The sequence below is a fragment of the Artemia sp. Qi Xiang Cuo genome, chromosome 8, assembly GCF_049724085.1.
Source record: "Artemia sp. Qi Xiang Cuo chromosome 8, ASM4972408v1, whole genome shotgun sequence".
Taxonomy (NCBI): domain Eukaryota; kingdom Metazoa; phylum Arthropoda; class Branchiopoda; order Anostraca; family Artemiidae; genus Artemia; species Artemia sp. Qi Xiang Cuo.
In genome coordinates, this window is record NC_142801.1 from 25,075,091 (window position 1) to 25,095,389 (window position 20,299).

General features: G+C 36.1%; 1 protein-coding gene across 1 annotated transcript in view; it reads left to right on the forward strand.

Moving 5' to 3' along the window:
• The first annotated feature begins 3,777 nt into the window (after positions 1–3,777).
• Positions 3,778–20,299, forward strand: part of LOC148949268 (unc-112-related protein-like) — a 73,336-nt gene continuing 56,814 nt past the window's right edge. Inside the window, exon 1 of the mRNA XM_089093310.1 lies at positions 3,778–3,850. The gene's annotated coding sequence lies outside the window, so the exon portion shown is untranslated. The remainder of the gene's footprint in view (positions 3,851–20,299) is intronic.

The window sequence follows — 20,299 nt, forward strand, 5'->3', positions numbered from 1 at the left end:
TATGCTTTATAAAAGCCAGAATATAATTTGTGTTTTACTGAAAAAAAATTAAAATGAGTTTACTGAAAAAAATGTGCATTGTCAATTTAATATAAATATGCTGATATTTATTCCCTAAAATTTTAATTAATTTTTGATTTCTTAAAGTTACAAAAGTAAAAACATTTCAAAGAATTGTTTTCAGTAAAGCGCCAATGACGCAGTAGGTTTTATGGCTTCGGCAGTGAAGCAATACCCAGACTCTTGTTTGTAATTATTTTTATTCGATTCAAACTTGATTTGCATATTCAATTTAAAATTCAGTCGTTTTAAGGTTTATTTATTCATTTACATTAATATATATAGTATGTTTGTTCGCATTGATTGTTTATTTAATTCCTGTTCGTTTTAAGTTTCATTTATGCTTTAGTAGCAAACTATTTTTTTTCGTTTTAAGTTTGATTTTCCTATTCAATCCAAGCATTACTCGCTTTAAGATCTATTTATTCATTTATATTATTACTTGTTGTATGTTTTTTCCTATGATTATTTATTGTATTTATACTTATTATGGATTTTATGTATTCTTTAATAGTAATTTCTGGTCGTGTTGAGTTTTAATTTTAACAGGTATTTTTATCTCATTATCATAATTTTAAAAATTCAAATAATTTTCTTTTAAAAAATTATTTTTCGGAAAGTTTTTATTTTTAATTAATTACAATAAATAACCGAGTCAAACTCCAAACGAGCAGAAATTAACATGAGTAGGGCTCAAAATCCTTATGCCTTCCTAAGGCCAGAACATAATTTGCACTTTACTGAAAAAAATACAAACGAATGTGCATTGTCTGTTTAATATACATATGCTGATTTTTACTAATCAAAATGTTAATATTATTTGATTTATTAAAGTTATAAAAGTAAAAACATAAATATTTTTTCAGTAAAGTGCAATTTATGTTCTAGCCTTGGGAAGGCATATGGGATTTGAGCCCTACTCATGTTAATTTATGCTCGTTTTGAGTTTGACTCGGTTATTTATTGTAATTTCTGCTCGTTTTGGGTTTCGTTTATTTATCGATGCTGATTGGTGGAAGTTTCACGCTTGGTAGATTATTTGATTTTATTTTTGCTCATTTTTGGTTTAATGGAGTTCTTTACTTTTCTTTGAAAAACTTATTTTGTGGAAAAAGTGTTTTTTGAATTAATAATAATAATGAAACATTCGAGCCCTATGACCTTCACTATAGGCAACGCTATAGTGTTGCCTCTGATTTAAAATCAACTAGAACCATCCTTCATATAACTTTGTATTATAATTTAAACTCTTACTAGGCTGCTAGCTACCACTGCCACCCAGATATAATTAACTAGATTGATGCTTAATATTAGTCTAGTGGAGTGCTTTGTAGTTCAATTACTATAGGCTATAGATCTTTCTTTAATATATTATCATGAACTATATCGATTTTTTATGTAAGACCCACTTTCAGCTTTCTAAGGTTCATGTGTTTTGATTCTAAACATGTAATGTACAATCCTTTAAGAGGGCCTATCCCAGATTTGCCTCTCAATCACTCTGACTATCTGTCCTGGCTTTCTTCTACAATTGTCGGTCTGATCTGATCTCTTCTCGGTCTGATCTGATCTATTATTTGTTTGATGTGAAATTACAAACAGGAAAAAGCCTTTGGCTTTTTCTTAATTGGAATGGTAAGAGACGACTTGGCTACAACTTACGATTATTAGTTCATTGATCAATCTTTAAATTGAAATATGCAGGGTTTCGTAAAAAAGTTGATTCTATTTTAAGATTAATTTGTTTTAATTACAAAAGGTTCTTAACCCCATTAATTTCCTTTAAGATGAGCCATTGAACAACTCTCTACGATGTTCTAGTGCCAAGTTATCTGTGCAAAAGAAAAAAAAAGAAAACAGATGCTGTTTAGGCAGAATTCTGTATTAGCTACCACTTTTTTTTTTCAAGCCAATATATTTCCCTTATTGTGCAAGCCAAGGGGCAGAAAGTTCCCTATATAGGGGTTTCGGACTAAGCGGCTCTAATAGTGTGCTTTTTGTTTTGATCTGACTGTATTTTTAGGAGTTAAATGCTATTACATTTCTTAACACTGGCAGTGATCGTCTCTTACTAGGTCGTTTGTTACTAGCTACCGCTGCAAACCAGATTTTGTAAAAAGTAATTGTATTTTAAAAAACATTTGTTTTTAATTGACAAGTGCAATATAACACTTTTAATTTCCGTTCGAATGACCCCTCTCGCGACATTCTAGGACCACTGAATCTGTATGATCACCCCTGGGGAAAAAAATAAACACGCATCCGTAATCTTTTGTCTGGCAAAAAATTCAAAATTCTACGTTTTTGCAGATAGGGGCTTGAAACCTCTTTAGTAAAGTTCTTTGATACTCTGAAGCTGATGGTTTTATTTTCCTTAAGATTCTATGAATTTTAATGTGTTTTTGCTACTTTTTTCGAAAACAAGCAAATTTTCTCAGGATCGTAACTTTTGATGCTTAAAGCGGCGTTCACAAGCGTGTCTAGCTAGAATCCCGCGTCTAGACACGTGTCTAGCCAGAATCCAATTTCTAGGCAACGACCGTTCACATGTAAAATTCGGTGCTTAGCTAAAACTACAAATTTAGTTTCAAATTGTCATTTCTATCCAATCAACAGAGCTTATGCGGGCAAAATGTTCAAATATTATAATCCTTATTTTTACTGTCACAAGCTAATGGATGAAATAAGCAAAACAATTGCTTTAGTGTGCTTCATTATTATGTCTTGTGTTGTATATTTGCCTAAAATGAAAAAAACAATTATTGAGAAAAAAAATTTAATCTGAGTTTACAAATGTAAACGAAAATGATGAAAATAGTGGAACTTGACGCATTCTGATTGGCTGTAATCGAAAATCCTAGACATTGAGCCCTAGAGTCTAGAACTCAATGTCTAGCCAAGCGCCTTGTCTAGCGTGTCTAGCTAAGCGCCGAATTTTACTTGTGAACGGTCGTTGCCTAGACATTTGATTCTGGCTAGACACGTATCTAGACATGGGATTCTAGCTAGACACGCTTGTGAACGCCGCTTAAAACTAAACTATATATTTAAAATCACCATAAAAATATGATTATTTTGATATATTTATTGGTATCAAAATTCTGTTTTTTAGAGTTCCGGTCACTTCAGGTGAGTCGCTCTTACTATAAAGTTCGTTACCACGAACTGTTTGAAAGTCTCTGTATCGGCCCTGCTATATGGTGCTATATCAAGGCTCGATCTCTCGGTCCCGTATTACCAAGCAAATTTCAAACTCATTGCACCACCTACAGAACGACAGTTGACTAACCAGGTCTGTGATGATTACTTTTCAAAATTTCACGTAAAGGACATTTTTTGTACCGCTATTGTTTGAAGCTAAAATCGGTGTCCAAAAAAAGCTACAAATGCCAGGCCCTTTCGCTCCAATAATGGCTCTGGATAAGCATGGATATGCATGGCAATGATCCAAATATTATTAAACACTGGAAATGCTTTTGCGCTTGTATTCTCCCATTCAACGCTTTAGTCAGTTCAGGATACATTTTTATTGCTTTACCTTGAAAAAATATTAAAAATGGGCCCTAAAACTTATCTAAGGACACTTAACTGACCGTCGGCGTGTCGAGGCGTAGGCAACGACACGCACGAATGTTTCTCGACTGTGGCACCGAAAATCACTATGTAGCACGCAAATTGGGGCAATTATGGCAACTTAGGAACTGATTGGTGTGGCAGCGCTGTTGATTTTTATAGGAAATAAAAGAAATAGAGGAGTATTCTAGGGCAGGGACACTTTTTGATTTCACAGGTGTTTATAATTTTCTTTCTGGTTATAACAATAATAGCTGATTCACTCGCATAAATAATTTCTCTTGACTAAAACCTGAGTGTCTTCTAGACTAGGCCAAGGTTTGACAGATAGAAAAACATTGAACCACTTCTGATCTAGTGATTGACCTCTCCAGAACGAAACTTGTTATTGAAGTAATTCTTATGTCAAAAGGTGCAGGAAAATTGTAGTCAATAGATATTCTAGGTGTTTCCTTTCTCATTCACTTTTGTAGAAATAGACCTAGGATGTAGCCTAAATAATTTATATCAGTAAATTTTTTATAGCCTAGGCTAACTGATTCCTTCCCAACATTTGTTGCTATTGTTCTGGTTATTTGTCACTGTATTGATTTGAAGAAAATAGTGGGCCACATGTACATCTAGATTAGGCTAGGCTGTTTTCCTCTGTTGGGTTATGTTGTTGATACAATCTCCAAATCCCTGGTAAACAGGCATTTTAGGTTAAAAGACAGTGAATTTGCAGGTGGCAGTATAATTTGGTAAAATTCTACTTTAGCTACTTTTGACTATTTTGGAAAGGGGCTAGGTTAGGAAAATGAAACTTTCAGGGATGGGTCTACAGGCTAAAGTATAGGTAAATTTTTTGTTGTTTGTATTATTGACTTGTGAATAAAGTAAATGTACCACTTGATGTCTTTTTGGTAGAATTCTACTTTAGCTACTTTTGACTATCTTGGAAAGGGGTTAGGTTAGGAAAATGAAACTTCCAGGGATGAGTCTGCAGGCTAAACTATGCCATGGAAAGGTACTTAGAAGTATCTACCTCCACTCCTTCTCCCTCTAGAGGGTCCTGACCTTTGATGACCTTTAAAAAACTATGAGTTATAGAAGTGAAACCTTGCAAAATAGATCTCTTGCTTAAATAAAGTACAACAATTTTTTTTTGGCTTAACAACTTTGCTCAATCCCAATTTATAAGGTTTTAAAGATATGCAAATAGATTTCCTAAATTTTGGAAATAAAACTTTGATATGGCTTAAAATTCTGCTCAGATAACTGAAATTGCATTTTCAGAGCTAAAGCCAGAGACAAAGAAACTGATAACTGAAAATTAAGGTAAAATGTTGTTTTGTCAAAATTTTAATGGGTATAGACCTGTCATGTAGGCTAATTTCAGGACTCTCTTGAGGGAGAAGGAGTGGAGGTAGGTAATTCAAAATACCTTCCGATGACATACTTTGGCCTGTAGACCCATCCCTGAAAGTTTCATTTTCCTAACTTAACCCCATTCCAAGATAGCCAAAAGTAGCTAAAGTAGAATTTTACTGTCTTTTTTATGCTCTTTCCAAATATAATAATTGTTTTTGTCAGAAACAAATTTTACCCCCACCCCTATATATACCAATTCAGGGTATATATTTGCACATTAGGGGTGTGGGGGTAAATTTGATTTCTGATGTAAATGAGAGGTAAGTTTAAACTTTCCCACCAGCCCTCCCCCTAATTTGCAAATATATACCATGAATTGGTATATATAGGGGTGGGGTAAAATTCATTTCTGACAAAAATGATAATTATATTTAGAAAGAGCACAAAAAAAGGCATCAAGTGGTATATTTACTTTATTCATTAGTCAATAATATGAACAACAAAAAATTTACCAAAGTATGTCCTGGGAAGGTATTTTGAAGTACATACCTCCACTCCTTCTCCCTTTAGAGTGTCCTGACCTTTGATGACCTTTAAACATCTGTGAGTTAAAGAAGTGAAACCTTGCAAAATAGATCTTTTGCTTAAATGAAGTACAAAAAAATTGTTTTCAGCTTCACAACTTTGCTCAATCCCAGTTTATAAGGTTTTATAGATATACAAATACACTTCCTAAATTTTGAAGATAAAACATTGATATGGCTTAAAATTCTGCTTAAATAACTGAACTTGCATTTTCAGAGCTAAAGCCAGAGAAAAAGAAACTGATAACTGAAAATTAAGGTAAAATGTTGTTTTGTCAAAATTTCAATGAGTATAGACCTGTCATGTAGATAAATTTCAGGACCCTCTTGAGGGAGAAGTAGAGTAGGTACTTCAAAATACCTTCCTGGGACATACTTTAGCCTGTAGGCCCATCCTTGAAAGTTTCATTTCCCTAACCTAACCCCATTCCAAGATAGCCAAAAGTAGTTAAAGTAGAATTTTACCCAATAGTTTAGTTAGGATGAAAGTGAAAATTTCATTTGATGCCTTTTTTATACTCTTTCATGATACAATAATTGCTTCTGTTGCAATTTGCATCTTGAGCCCATTTAGGGGCCCTGAAGGTATTTCATTTTTGTAACCACACAAAGAAGTTATCAACACTTATTAAGTTATTGAAAAGTGTAAAACCATATCACTAGTTTATAAATAAGTTGTTCAATAGTAATTTATTCCAAAAAAAACAATTCAAACCTCATTTATTAGGCAACTCAATTCAAACCATTTTCTTACCATTTCAAGTTTTTCAAATGCTATTGACAAAAATAGTACTGAATTTTGTAATTTGAAACTTTGCTGTTGATAATTCAGGGTATATATTTGCACATTAGGGGGTGAGTGGAGAGGGGGAGGGGTAAAGTTCAAGGTAAATTTGGAGTGGGCTATATAATTTAGCTAGGATGAAAGTGAAAACATCATTTGATGCTTTTTTTATGCTCTTTCATAATTCATATAAAATACCTTTGGGCCCCTTTAAGGGTTCAAGATGCAATTTGCAACAGAAGCAAGTATTGCCTTATAAAAGTGCATAAACAAGGCATCCAATGACATTTTCACTATCATCCTAGCTCAATTATAGTACCACCTGCAAATTTGCCTGAAAGACCAGTGATTGACTGACTCAAATTAGGCTATAGACTAGGCCTACAAGCATATAACCTTAGTAGTCTACTTCAACCCCCTTGCTGCTTTTCAGTCTGTTTAGAAGGCTACTGGCAAATATGGAGCAGTTTAAATTACTAATAAGGTGAACAAAACACTCATGCTCTTTCTGAATATAATAATTGCTTTACTCAGAAATTCAACTTTAAGCCCATCATGGACCCTGAAAGATGATACCTTATTCTCTTATATTTAGCCATATAAAAGGGTTGGAAACTACAATTCTTACTTCATAATATGCAGTATAATTGTTGTAATACATTCCAACTGGAACTTCACTATACTAGAATTTACTAAAATAAATCTGCATTGTCAGTTGAATATACATATGCTGATATTTATTCCTTATTAATTAAAAAAAAACTTTTTCCACAAAGAAAAGTAAAGAACTCCATTAAACCAAAAATGAGCAAAAATAAAATCAAATATTCTACCAAGCATGAAACTACCACAAATCAGCATTGATAAATAAATAACCCAAACAAACAGAAATTACAATAAATAACCCAGTCAAACTCAAAACGAGCAGAAATTAACATGACTAGTGCTCAAAATCCCTATGCCTTCCCAAGGCCAGAACATAATTTGCACTTTACTGAAAAAATATAAATGTTTTTACTTTTGTAACTTTAAAATCAAATAATATTAACATTTGGATTACTAAATATCAGTATATGTATATTAAACTGACAATGCACATTCTTTTGTATTTTTTTCAGTAAAGTGAAAATTATAATCTGGCTTTGGGAAGGCATAGGGATTTTGAGCTCTACTCATGTTAATTTTGGCTTGTTTTGAGTTTGACTTGGTTATTTATTGTAATTTTTGTTTGTTTTGGGTTTCATTTATTTATTGATGCTGGTTTGTGGTAGTTTCATGCTTGGTAGATTATCTGATTTTATTTTTGCTCATTTTTGTTTTTTTTCCTTTTCTTTTGTTTACTTTTCTTTGAAAAACTTATTTTGTGAAAACATTTTTTAAAATAATTTTTGTTTGTTTTGTATGTACATAGTCTTTTCAGAGAAAAAGAAAATAATTCTTTAAATCTTTTCGATTTTTTAAGACTTTATAGTTTGGCCTGCTATTTGTGTGCTGGAATTTTTTTTAGCAATCTTTAACAACATACACCCTTTTAAAAATCAGGACACACAAATAGTAGTGTTTAATTTAGTTTCACACCTCCTCTAGTTGACCTGAAATAGAAAACTTGATACCATTCACAAAAAAATATGTTTTCTTTCTTTGATAGCTTGGAAACACTTACACTATTTTGATTAAGTTAAATTTTTAGAGCAGAAGTAGCCCCAAAAGTTTGAACCTAATACCCTCAGTTGCTCTTAGGATATTGTTGAGATGCCTTATTGGGAATTAGTAGTAACACAGTGCATTTTGGTTTAATCTTAAGGCAACATTCAGTTTTAAACATAATGGGGAAATGGGAGGGTGGGCGTGGGAGGGGGACTAGTTGTCCTCCAATCATTTTCGACTATTAAAAAGGGCACTAGCCCTTTCAATTTCCAATTGAATGAGCCCTTTTTGAGTTTCTATGACAATGCTTTCTATAAACACCTTATATGCCCCAAGAGCATAAATTACAACACTTGCCCTGATGGCTGTGAGGGTGTTGTCATCCTCAAAGACCTAATTCCCAGAACTTTCAACTACATTAAAAAAATGGCTAGCTACAATTTTGATTGGATATGTTTGGGGAAATGGTGGGTGCAAGAGGGGTGTTAGTTGCTCTCCAATCATTTTCAACCATTAAAAAGGCACTAGGCCTTTCAATTTCCATTCAAATGAGCCCTTTTGAAGTTTCTATGACAAAGCTTTCAATAAAAACCTTATATGCCCCCAGGGCATAACTTACAACCCTTGCCCAGGGTGGGGGGGGGGTGTGTGTCATCCTCAAAGAGGTAATTTCCAGAACTTTCAACTTGGTTGAAGAAAATTGCTATCTCAAAATTTTGATTGGATGTGTTTGGGGAAATGGTGGGCATGAGAGGGGGGTTACTTTCCCTCCAGTCACTTCTGACTATTTAAAAGAGCACTAGCCCTTTTAATTTCCAATTGAATGAGCCCTTTTTAAGTTTCTACGGCAGCGCTTTCTATAAAAACCTTTTGTACCCCAGGGTATAGATTACAACCTTTGACCCGAGGGTTGTTAGGGGGTTGTCATCATCAAAGACCTAATTTCCGGACGTTTCATCTATGTTGAACAAAATGGCTATCTCAAAATTTTGATTGCAATTGTTTGGGGAAATGGTGGGCGTGAGAGGGAGGTTACTTGTCCTCTAATCACTTTCGAATATTAAAAAGGGCACTAGCCATTTCAATTTCCAATCGAATGATTCCTTTTTGAATTCTACGACAACACTTTCTATATGGCTATCTCAAAATTTTGATTGGATGTGTTTGGGGAAATGGTGGGTGTGACAGGGGTGTTAGTTATCCTCCAATCACTTTTGACTATTAAAAAGGGCACACGCCCTTCTAATTTCCAATAAAATAAGCCCTTTTTGAAGTTTCTACAACATTACTATCTATAAAAACCTTATATGCCCCCAGGGCATAACTTACAACCCTTGCCCCGAGGGCTCTGAGGGGGTTGTCATCCTCAAAGACCTAATTTTTAAAACTTTTAACTACATTGAACAAAATGGCTGTCTAAAAAGTTTGATTGGATGTGTTTGGGGAAAAGCTGGGTGTGAGAGGGGGGTTGGTTGCCCTCAAATCACTTTTGACTATTAAAAAGGGAACTAGCCCTTTGAATTTCCAATCAAATGATCCTTTCAAGTTTCAACAACAAAGCTTTCAATAAAAACCTTATATGCCCCCAGGGCATAACATACAACCCTTAACCCTGAGGGCTGTGGGGGGAGTATCATCCTCAAAGATATAATTTCCTGACCTTTCCACTACTTTGAACAAAATGGGTATCTCAAAGTTTTGATTGGATGTGTTTGGATAAATGGTGGGCATGGAAGGGGTTTCAGTTGCCTTCCAATCACTTTCAACTATTAAAAAGGGCACTAGCCATATTAAAAAGGCATACTATTAAAATCGACTATTAAAAAGGGTATACATTGTACCCACATCAATCTTTAATATAAAACTGTCAAGCCTTCCAATCACTTTTGACTAGTAAAAAGGGCACTAGCCCTTTCAATTTCCAATTGTATGAGCCCCTTTTGAAGTTTTTTATGACAATGCTTTCTATAAAAAACCTTATATGCCCCCAGGGTATAACTTAAAACCCTTGTCCTGAGGGCTGTGGGGGGGTGTCATCCTCAAAGACCTAATTTCTGGAACTTTCAACTACGTTGAAGAAAATGGCTATCTCAAAGTTTTGATTGGATGTGTTTGGGGAAAAGGTGGGTGTGAGAGGGGTATTAGTTGACCTCCAATCACTTTTGATTATTAAAAAGGGCACTAGCCCCTTGAATTTTCGATTGAATGAGCCTTTTTTGAAGTTTTTACTACAATGCTTTCTATAAAAAACCTTATATGCCCCCAGGGCATAACTAACAACCTTTGCCCTGAGGGCTCTGGGGGAGTGTCCTCCTCAAAAACATAATTTCTATCTGGAAATCAACTATGCTAAACAAAATGGCTATCCCAAAATTTTGATTGGATATGTTTGGGGAAATGGTTGGTATGGAAGGGGTGTTAGTTGCCTTCCAATCACTTTCACCTATTAAAAAGGGCACAATTCCTGTCAATTTCCAATTGAATGAACCCCTTTTGAAGTTTCTACAAAAACTCTATATATAAAAACCTTATATGTCCCCAGGGCATAACTTACAACCTTTGCCCTAGGGGCTCTGGGGGGTTTGTTATCCTCAAATACATAATTTCTAAGATTTTCAAGTACATTGAACAAAATGGCTATCTCAAAACTTTGATTGAATGTGTTTGGGGAAATGGTGGGTGTGAGAGTACATTGTCAAGTACATTGAACAAAATGGCTATCTCAAAACTTTGATTGAATGTGTTTGGGGAAATGGTGGGTGTTAGCTGCTCTCCATTCACTTTCGACTATTAAAAAGGGCACAAGCCCTTTTAATTTACACTCAAATGGGCCCTTTGTGAAGTTTCTACGACAACACTTTCTATAAAAACCTTATATGCCCCCAGGGCATAACTTACAACCCTTGCCCTGAGGGCTCTGAGGGGGATTATCATCCTCAAAGACCTAATTTACAAAACTTTCAACTATGTTGAGCAATATGGCTATCTCAAAGTTTTGATTGGATGTGTCTGGGGAAATGGTGGGCATGAGAGTGGGGTTGGTTGTCCTTCAATGCTTTTCAACTATTAAAAAGGGCACTAGCCCTTTGAATTTTCAATTGAATGAGCCCTTTTTGAATTTTCTATGACAATGCTTTCAATAAAAACCTTATATGACCCCAGGGCATAACTTATAACCTTTGCCCTGAAGGCTGTGGGGGGAGTGTCTGGCTCAAAGACAATTTCCAGAACTTTCAACTGCATTGAACAAAATGGCTATCTCAAAATTTTGATTGGATGTGTTTGGGGAAATGGGGGGCTTGGAAGAGGTGTTAGTTGCCTTCCAATTACTTTTGACTGTTAAAAACGGCACTAGCCATTTCAATTTCCAATCAAATGAGCCCTTTTTGGAGTTTTTATGACAATGCTTTCTATAAAACCTTATATTGCCCCAGGGCATAACTTACAACCCTTAAAACATAAAATCGTGAAGAAAGGAAGAAAACAAGGACAATTAACAGCCAGTGAAAAAATTGAAAAATTATGCAAATATTTATGCAAATATTAGTTGTAAGTACAATTATTTACTTACAACCCTTGCCCGGAGGGCTGTGCGGGGGGGGGGGGTTGTCATCCTCAAAGATGTAATTTCCAGAACTTTCAACTAAATTGAACAAAATGGCTATCTCAAAATTTTGATTGGATGTGTTTGGGGAAAAGGTGAGCGTGAGAGGGGGTTAGTTTCCCTCCAATCACTTTCGACTATTAAAAAGGGCACTAGCCCTTTGAATTTTCAATCGAATGAGCCCTTTTTCAAGTTTCTATAAAAAAACTTTTAGTAAAACCTTATATGCCCCCAGGGCATAACTTACAACTTTACCCCTGAGGGTTCTGGGGGAAGTGTCATCTTCAAAGACCTAATTTCCAAAACTTTCCACTACGTTGAACAATATGGCTGTCTGAAAATTTTGATTAGATGTGTTTGGGCAAATAGTGGGCATGAGAGGGGGGTTAGTTAACCTCCAATCACTTTTGACTATTAAAAAGGGTACTAGCCCTCCCGATTTCCAATTGAATGAGCCCGTTTTGAAGTTTCTACAACAACACTATCTATAAAAACCTTATATGCCCCCAGGGCATAGCTTACAACCTTTGCCCTGGGGGTTTGTCATTCTCAAATACAAAATTTCCAGAACTCTTAACTAAGTTGAACAAAATGCCTGTCTCAGGTTAGTTTTTCTCCATTCACTTTCGACTTGAAAAAAAGGGCACTAGCCCTTTCAATTTCCAATCAAATAAGCCCTTTTTGAAGTTTCTATAACAAAACTTTCTATAGAAACCTTATATGCCCCCAGGGGGTATGCCTGTTGGGGTATGCCTCCAACTTACAACCCTTGCCCTGAGGGCTCTGAGGGGCTTATCACCCTAAAAGACCTAGTTTCCAGAACTTTCAACTACATTGAAAGAAATGGATATCTCAAAATTTTGATTGGTTGTTTTTGGGGAAATGGTGGGCGTGAGAGGGGGGTTAGTTACATTTCAATCACTTTTGACTATTAAAAAGGGAACTAGCTCTTTCAGTTTCCAATTGAAAGAGGCCTTTATGAAGTTTCTACAACATCACTTTCTATAAAAACCTTATATGCCCCCAGGGCAGATCTGACAATCCTTGTCATGAGGACTGTGGGGGGGGGGGGGAGGTTGTCATACTCAAAAACATAAGTTCCAGAAATTTCTACTCAAAATTTTGATTGTACGTGTATGGGGAAATGGTGGACTTGAGAGGGGGTTAGTTGCTCTCCAATCATTTTCAACTATTAAAAGGGCACTAGCCATTTCAATTTTCAATCAAATGAGCCCTTTTTGAAGTTTCTACAACATCGCTTTCTATAAAAATCCTTATATACCCTCAGGGTACAACTTAAAACCCCTGCACTTAGGGCTGGGGGGGGGGTGTCATGCTTAAAGACCTAATTTCCAAAACTTTCAACTGTATTGAACAAAATGGCTATCTAAAAATTTTGATTGGATGTGTTTGGGGAATTTCTATGACAAAGCTTTCAATAAAAAAACCTTATATGTCCCCAGGGCATAACAGGGCATCACTACAATGTTAGAGGAATTTCTACAATAGATTTGCAGATTGGACCTACATGGCTAGACCCAAAGATTGAGATTAAAAGAGTTCCTGAACTTCAGACAGACCATACTGCTCTGCTTTGTCAGATAACAAACGAATCCTCGACACCAACACCACCAAGATATAAATTCAATATACGGAAAGCTAATTGGAGTCTTTTCAAACAATATTTAAATGAAGCAGACTATTTGCCATTGACAGAGGAAGATCACCTAGAATGTCAAGCTATCCTCATTTCACACCATTTAGAAAGAGCAACTGAAAAGTCTCTGGGGCTTAATTCTGATCAAATTGATTTTCCAACAGTTAAGAAACATCCTAAAATATGGTGGAACAATGATTGCAGAAAGGCAGCAAGGATAAGAAAAAGGCAAGAAATAGGTTTCAAAAGGATCCTAGCCAAGAAGCACTGATTTCAATGAGGAGAGCAGAATCTCTGGTCAAAATACAGTGCTGAAAGCTAAAAGAGGAGTATGAAATAATTTTTCCTTAGAGTTAGATGAAAATGTCCCCTCAAGAAAGATTCATACCTTTATAAATAAAATGATGGTAAGTAATGAAAATACAAGCAACACAGTCCCATCATTATGGCCCAGTGACAAATTACTACATATTGATAAAGAAAAGGCAGAAGCTTTGAACCCCTTGACAATGAAACCCCTCAGTTGCAAACTCCATGATACTGGCAAGTCAAAGGAGGAATTATTGTTGCCTCTGAAAATAACAGAGTTGAATGATATTCTGGGGGAAGTCAATATTTTATCTGCAGCAAGTGAAGATGAAACCAGTTATAAATGGATAATTGAGTCTGGTGAAATTTTTAAAACCAAACTACTTCATATTTATAATCAATCTTGGCAGAGTAGGAGATATCCGAAGTTATGGAAGCATGCTATTATTGTACCAGTGCCTAAGCCAGGAAAACCTCCCATAAGAGTGGAGTCTTATAGACCTATGTCAATTTTACCGGTCCTCGTTAAACTCTCAGAGAAAACAATTCATAAAAGACTGGAATGGTTTGTCGAATCTAACCAGTTACAGCCAAGGTCCCAATCAGGTTTTTGTCAGGGTAGATCCGCTGTGGACAATATAGTCCTCCTTGAAGCTGCTATGAGACAATCCACAGAGCAAGGAAAGATTTTAATTGCCGTGTTGGTGGATTTTGAGACTGCTTTTGACAATGTAGATAAAACTTTACTTTGCAGAACTCTTAAAGATATGGACTTCCCAGAGGGGGCTATCGAATCCTTAGATAATTACCTTATCTGACAGGCATTATAAAGTTAGAGTCCATAGAGAGTACTCTAATGTATATACAGTGCATAAAGGACTCCCGCAGGGGTCATCACTTAGCCCTTTATTGTTCACTTTGTTTCTGTCTGATTTAAAGTTCAGCTCTGATAATGCTTGAAAAGCGGAGTTTGCTGACGATCTTTTGATTTTGAGCTCTGGGTCCAATACAAATGATATGGTAATAGGGTTAAACCAAATGATGAGAGAGCTATGGGCCTTTTCTATGGCTTATTCTCTTCCGGTATCAGGATCAAAGACTAAGGCAACTATGTTTTACAAAAGAAAAGGATTTGATCCTCCCAAAATATGGATAAATGGAAATGAAATTGATTACAACCCTTCTCCCAAACTTCTTGGTATCCATTCGGATGATGGTTTGACTTGGAAAAAACATATTGATTTTGTTAAAAAGTCTTGCATGAAAAGGCTTATTCTTTTAAAACGTTTAGCTACTACTAAACGGGCCAGCTCACCAACTGTTCTGCTAGATTATTACAAAAGGCTTATCTGGTCAATGAGTATGGTATTGAAGCATACAGAGGATGTTGCAAAACAAGTTTGGCAAAATTGGAAACCTTCCAAAACATGCCAATTAAAACAGCCTTTGGTTTTCACAACCTTACCAAGTTACAAGGTCCAGGCACTAACTGGTATGCCGTCAGTACAAGAAAGGAAGAACATGATGATAATCAAGTATTACACGAAAATCCAAGCCATTGGTCAATTGCATGTTTTTTTTTCAAAAACCTTTAGGAATAATTGTTCAATAAATGATAGCTGGCATATCTGCTCTTGGATTCTTTTCACTGAACTAGTTTCCAACTGGAATAAGGATGCAGTGATTTGCATTTTACATCTTCAGCCTCCAAAATGGAAGTTTAATCCGACTCAAGTATTCACTGAGCTTATAATGGATAAGAACTCAAGTTTTCTCCACACTCAGAGTTTGTTAGTTGTCAGACAGAAAGTCTTAAATGATTACCCTGATTTCCTACATATCTACACAGATAGTTCGGCAGAAGGCTCCTAAGCTGCTTCAGCTGCAACAATCCCATGCTACTCTTTGAATATTTGTACAAGGCTGACAAATAGAGCTTCCATCTTGACTTCTGAGATTAAAGCCTTAATTGAGACATTTAAGGTAAAGCAAGACCCCCAATATAAAAAAAGTGTATAGTCTTCTCAGACTCAAAGTCAGCCTTACCGTTTGCTTCTCAAGTACACAAATCAGCATTGGACTCAGATCTGCATTACCTTCGGAACCTTCTCTTTGACCTTCAACAGAGAAATATTATCATCCAGTTTCAGCATGTTCCAAGTCATCAGGGCATATACTATAATGAAATTGCTGATTTGTTCGCAAATTCTACAGTGGATACACCCATTTCTATAAACGTCATGTCTCTCACTCTACGTGACACAGCCCAACATAGAATACTTGAAAAACAGTTTTTTCCTCTTATTCTGATCTTCCCATATCGGAAAACCAATGTTCCTTGTTTCGGAATAAAGAGTGACTCTCTGATTTTAAGAAAGGAAGGACATGAATGGAATAAAAGGGACGACCCACACTTCAGATTCTGTTTAAAAGGGCCTGAGACTTTATAACACATAATTTTTCAGTGCTGCAGCACGGCATACCTGACAGCAAATATCAAACGTACATTTGAAAGACTGAAGACGAATAAAGATATCGACGAGCTATTTAAAGCCATTAATGCATCAGATGAAAGATACTTGTACAAAAGCATAATTGATTTTCTCATGGATACTAATAAGCCTATTGTTTGAAGAAACCGGAGTGAGTGCAGAAAAGAGCGAGAGCGAGTAGCAAGAACCGAATAGGTACTAGCTGGCCTCCAGGCCTTAAATTGCTGGGATTATGGCAGCTCAAGTACTCGTACTTCCCACAAGCCATCCAATTCCATTGTTTCTTATTTTAGTTTTTTTCTGTTATATGAATTTTTTTTGTTATATGAAAACCAAGAGTATTATGTTCCTTAAGAATTGAAGGAAGAAAGAAAAAAAGAGAAAAAGAATGAAAAAAAAAATATTGATTGTGATGTCAAAAAAAACTTTTTTGTTTATCTGTTGGTTGTGTTGATTTTCGTTGTATTGATTGGGTATTTAGATGAAACCTAGAAACCGAAAGGAGTCTATTATAGATTCCAGGTGCCGTTTTTCGAAAGAAGAAGTAGGGTACTAAACCACAAGCTTTCTAAAAGCCAGAATATAATTTTTACTTTACTGAAAAAAATTCAAATGAATTTACAAAAAGAATCTGCATTGTCAGTTTAATATGCATTTGCTGATATTAAAATCTTAATCGATTTTTGATTTCTAAAAGTTAGTAAAGTGAAAACATTTAAAAGAATTTTTTTCAGTAAAGTACAAATTATATTCTGGCTTTTAGAAGGCTTGGGGCTTAGAAACCTACACATATTAATTTCTGCTCGTTTTGAGTTTGAATCTTGTTTATTTTAATTTCTGTTTGTTTTAGGTTTCATTTATTTATTGATACTGATTTTTGGTAGTTGTATTCTTGGTAGATTATTTGATTCTATTTTTGTTCATTTTGGTTTAATAGAGTTCTTTACTTTTTTTTAAAACTTATTTTGTTGAAAAAGTTTTTTAACTTAATTTCTGTTTGTTTTATATTGACATAGTCTTTTTCTGGGATAAAGACTGAATCTCTTCTAAAGTTAAACTACCATCTTTTCAATTAAATCCTTAATTACACCCTGAGTATGGCTCAAAATTCCTGCCCCCTAGTTTCTGGAGATTGTTTTAAGCCTCAATGCCATGTTATGTTATATATAGACCATTTTGAAGGGAATAACTGTCTCAGAATTCCTATTAGCCGCATTTCGGGACGAAACGACAAGTTTGTGTGTAGGGGAGGGGGTAGCTATCGTACGATACCTTTGACTCTTAAAAAGAACACTAGAGCGCGTGATTACCAATCCAATGATCCCCCTCCGAGGTACAAATGACCCTCTCTTCTATAAAAACCTTATATGTCCCCAGGGTAAAAATTTTAAATCTTACGCTGAGGGCTGGGGGTTTTGTTACTTTCAAAGCATAATTTCCAAACCATTCGGATAACTGAACAATATGGCTATATCCATATTTTGATTGAGAGTATTTGGAGAAATGTTAGGTGTGGGGGGGGGGGGGCATTTTCCCTTTGATCACTTTATACCAATACAAAAGGGCGCTTGTCTTACCAATTTCCAATCAAATGGGCCCTTTTTGAAGCTTCGCCAACAAAACTTTCAATAAAAACCTTATTCGCCCCAAGAGCATAACTTACAACCCTTGTCCTGACGGCTATGGGGGAAGGATTGTCATCGTCAATGACATAATTTCCACACCTGTTGAACAAACTGGCCATATCAAAATGTTGATAGAAAATCTTTGGGAAAATGATAGGCGTGGGGGGGGGGATTCTCCCTCGGAATACTTTCGACTATTAAAAAAGGCAATAGCCCTCTCAATTTCCAATCGAATGAGCACTTTTTGAAATTTTTACGACAACACTTTCCATAAAAACATTATATGCCCCCCGGGTATAACTTATAACCTTAGCCCTGAGGGCTGTGGGGGGGAGGGGGTTCATCCTCAAAGACCTAATTTCCAGAACTTTGAACTACGTTCAATAAAATGGCTATCTCAAAATTTTGATTTGATGTGTTTGGGGAAATGGTGTGTGTGAGAGGGGGGATAGTTACTCTCCAATCACTTTCACCTATTAAAAAGCCTCAATTTGCAATTGAATGAGCCCCTTTTGAAGTTTTTGCAACAACTCTATCTATAAAGCCTTATATGTCCCCAGGGCATAACTTAAAACCTTTGCCCTAGGGGCTCTGGGGGGTTTATCATCATCAAATACATCATTTCCAGGACTTTCAACTACGTTGAACAAAATGGCTATCTCAAAACTTTGATTGAACGTGGGGAAATGGTGGGCCTGAGAGGGGGGTTAGCTGCTCTCCATTCCCTTTCGACTATTAAAAAGGGCACTAGCCCTTTAAATTTACAACCAAAGGAGCCCTTTTTGTAGTTTCTACAACAACACTTTCTATAAAAACATGCCCCCAGGGCAGAATTAAAACCCTTGCCCAGAGGGCTCTGAGGGGGGTTATCATCCCCAAAGACCTAATTTACAAAACTTTCAACTATGATGAACAAAATGGCTATCTCAAAATTTTGATTGGAAGTGTTCGGGGAAATGGTCGGCGTGAGAGTGGGGTTAGTTGTTTTTCAATCACTTTCAACTATTAAAAAGGGCACTAGCCCTTTCAATTTCCAATTGAATGAGCCCTGTTTGAAGTTTCTATGACAAAGCTTTCAATAAAAACCTTATATGCCCCCAGGACATTTCTTAAAGCCCTTGCACTGAAGACTGTAGGAGGAGTGTCCTGCTCAAAGACATAATTTCCAGAACTTTCAACTGCGTTGAACAAAAGGCTATCTGAAAATTTTGATTGGATGTGTTCGGGGAAATGGTGGGCTTGGAAGGGGTGTGAGTTGCCTTCCAATTACTTTTGAATATTAAAAGGGCACTAGTCATTTCAATTTCCAATGAAATGTGCCTTTTTTGAAGGTTATATGACAACGCTTTCTATAAAAACCGTATATGCCTCAGGACACAACTTACAACCCTTGCCCTGAGGGCTGCCGGGGGGGGGGGGTTTCATCCTCAAATATCCAATTTCCAGAACTTTCAACTATGTTGAACAAATTGGCTATCTGAAAATTTTGATTAGATGTGTTTGGGGAAATAGTGAGCGTGAGAGGGGGGTTAGTTACGCTCCAATCACTTTCGACTATTAAAAAGGGAACTAGCGCTTTTTACATAATTTTCAGAACTTTCAACTACGTTGAACAAAATGGCTATCTCAAAACTTTAATTGAATGTGTTTGGGGAAATGGTGGGCGTGAGAAGAGGGTTAGTTGTTCTCCATTCTCTTTCGACTTTTAAAAAGGGCACTAGTCCTTTCAATTTCCAATAATATGAGCGCTTTTTGAAATTTCTACGACAACACTTTCTATAAAAAACCTTATATGCCCCCAGGGGTATGCCTCCAACTTACAACCCTTGCCCTGAGGGCTCTGAGGGGCTTATCATCCTCAAAGACCTAATTTCCAGAACTTTCAACTACGTTTAAAGAAATGGATCTCAAAATTTTGGTTGCTTGTGTTTGGGGAAATGGTGTGCGTGAGAGGTGGGTTAGTTGCCCTCCAATCACTTTCGACTTAAAAAGGGCACTAGCTCTTTCAGTTTCCAATTGATAGAGCCCTTTTTGAAAATTCTGCAACATAGCTTTCTATAAAAACCTTATATGCGCCCAGGACATAACTGACAATCCTTGCCCTGAGGGCTGTGTGGGGGGGGAGGTTGTCATCCTCAAAGACATAATTTCCAGAACTTACAACTACGTTGAAAAAAATGGCTATTTCAAAATTTTGATTGTATATTTTTGGGGAGTTGGTGGGCGTGAGAGGGGGTTAGTTGCTCTCCAATCATTTTCAACTATTAAAAGGGCACTAGCCATTTCAATTTTCAATCAAATGAGCCCTTTTGAAGTTTCTACAACATCGCTTTCTATAAAAACCTTATATGCCCCCTGGGCAAAACTTAAAACCCCTGCCCTGATGGCTCTGGGAGTGGGGGTGTGGGTGGGGTGGGGGGGGGGGTGTCATCCTTAAAGACCTAATTTCCAAAAGTTTCAACTATATTGAACAAAATGGCTATCTAAAAATTTTGATTGGATTGGTTTGGGGAAAAGGTGGGGATGAGAGGGGGGTTAATTGCCCTCCAATCACTTTTGACTATTAAAAAGGGCATTAGCCCTTTGAATTTCCAATCAAATGAGTTCAATTCCA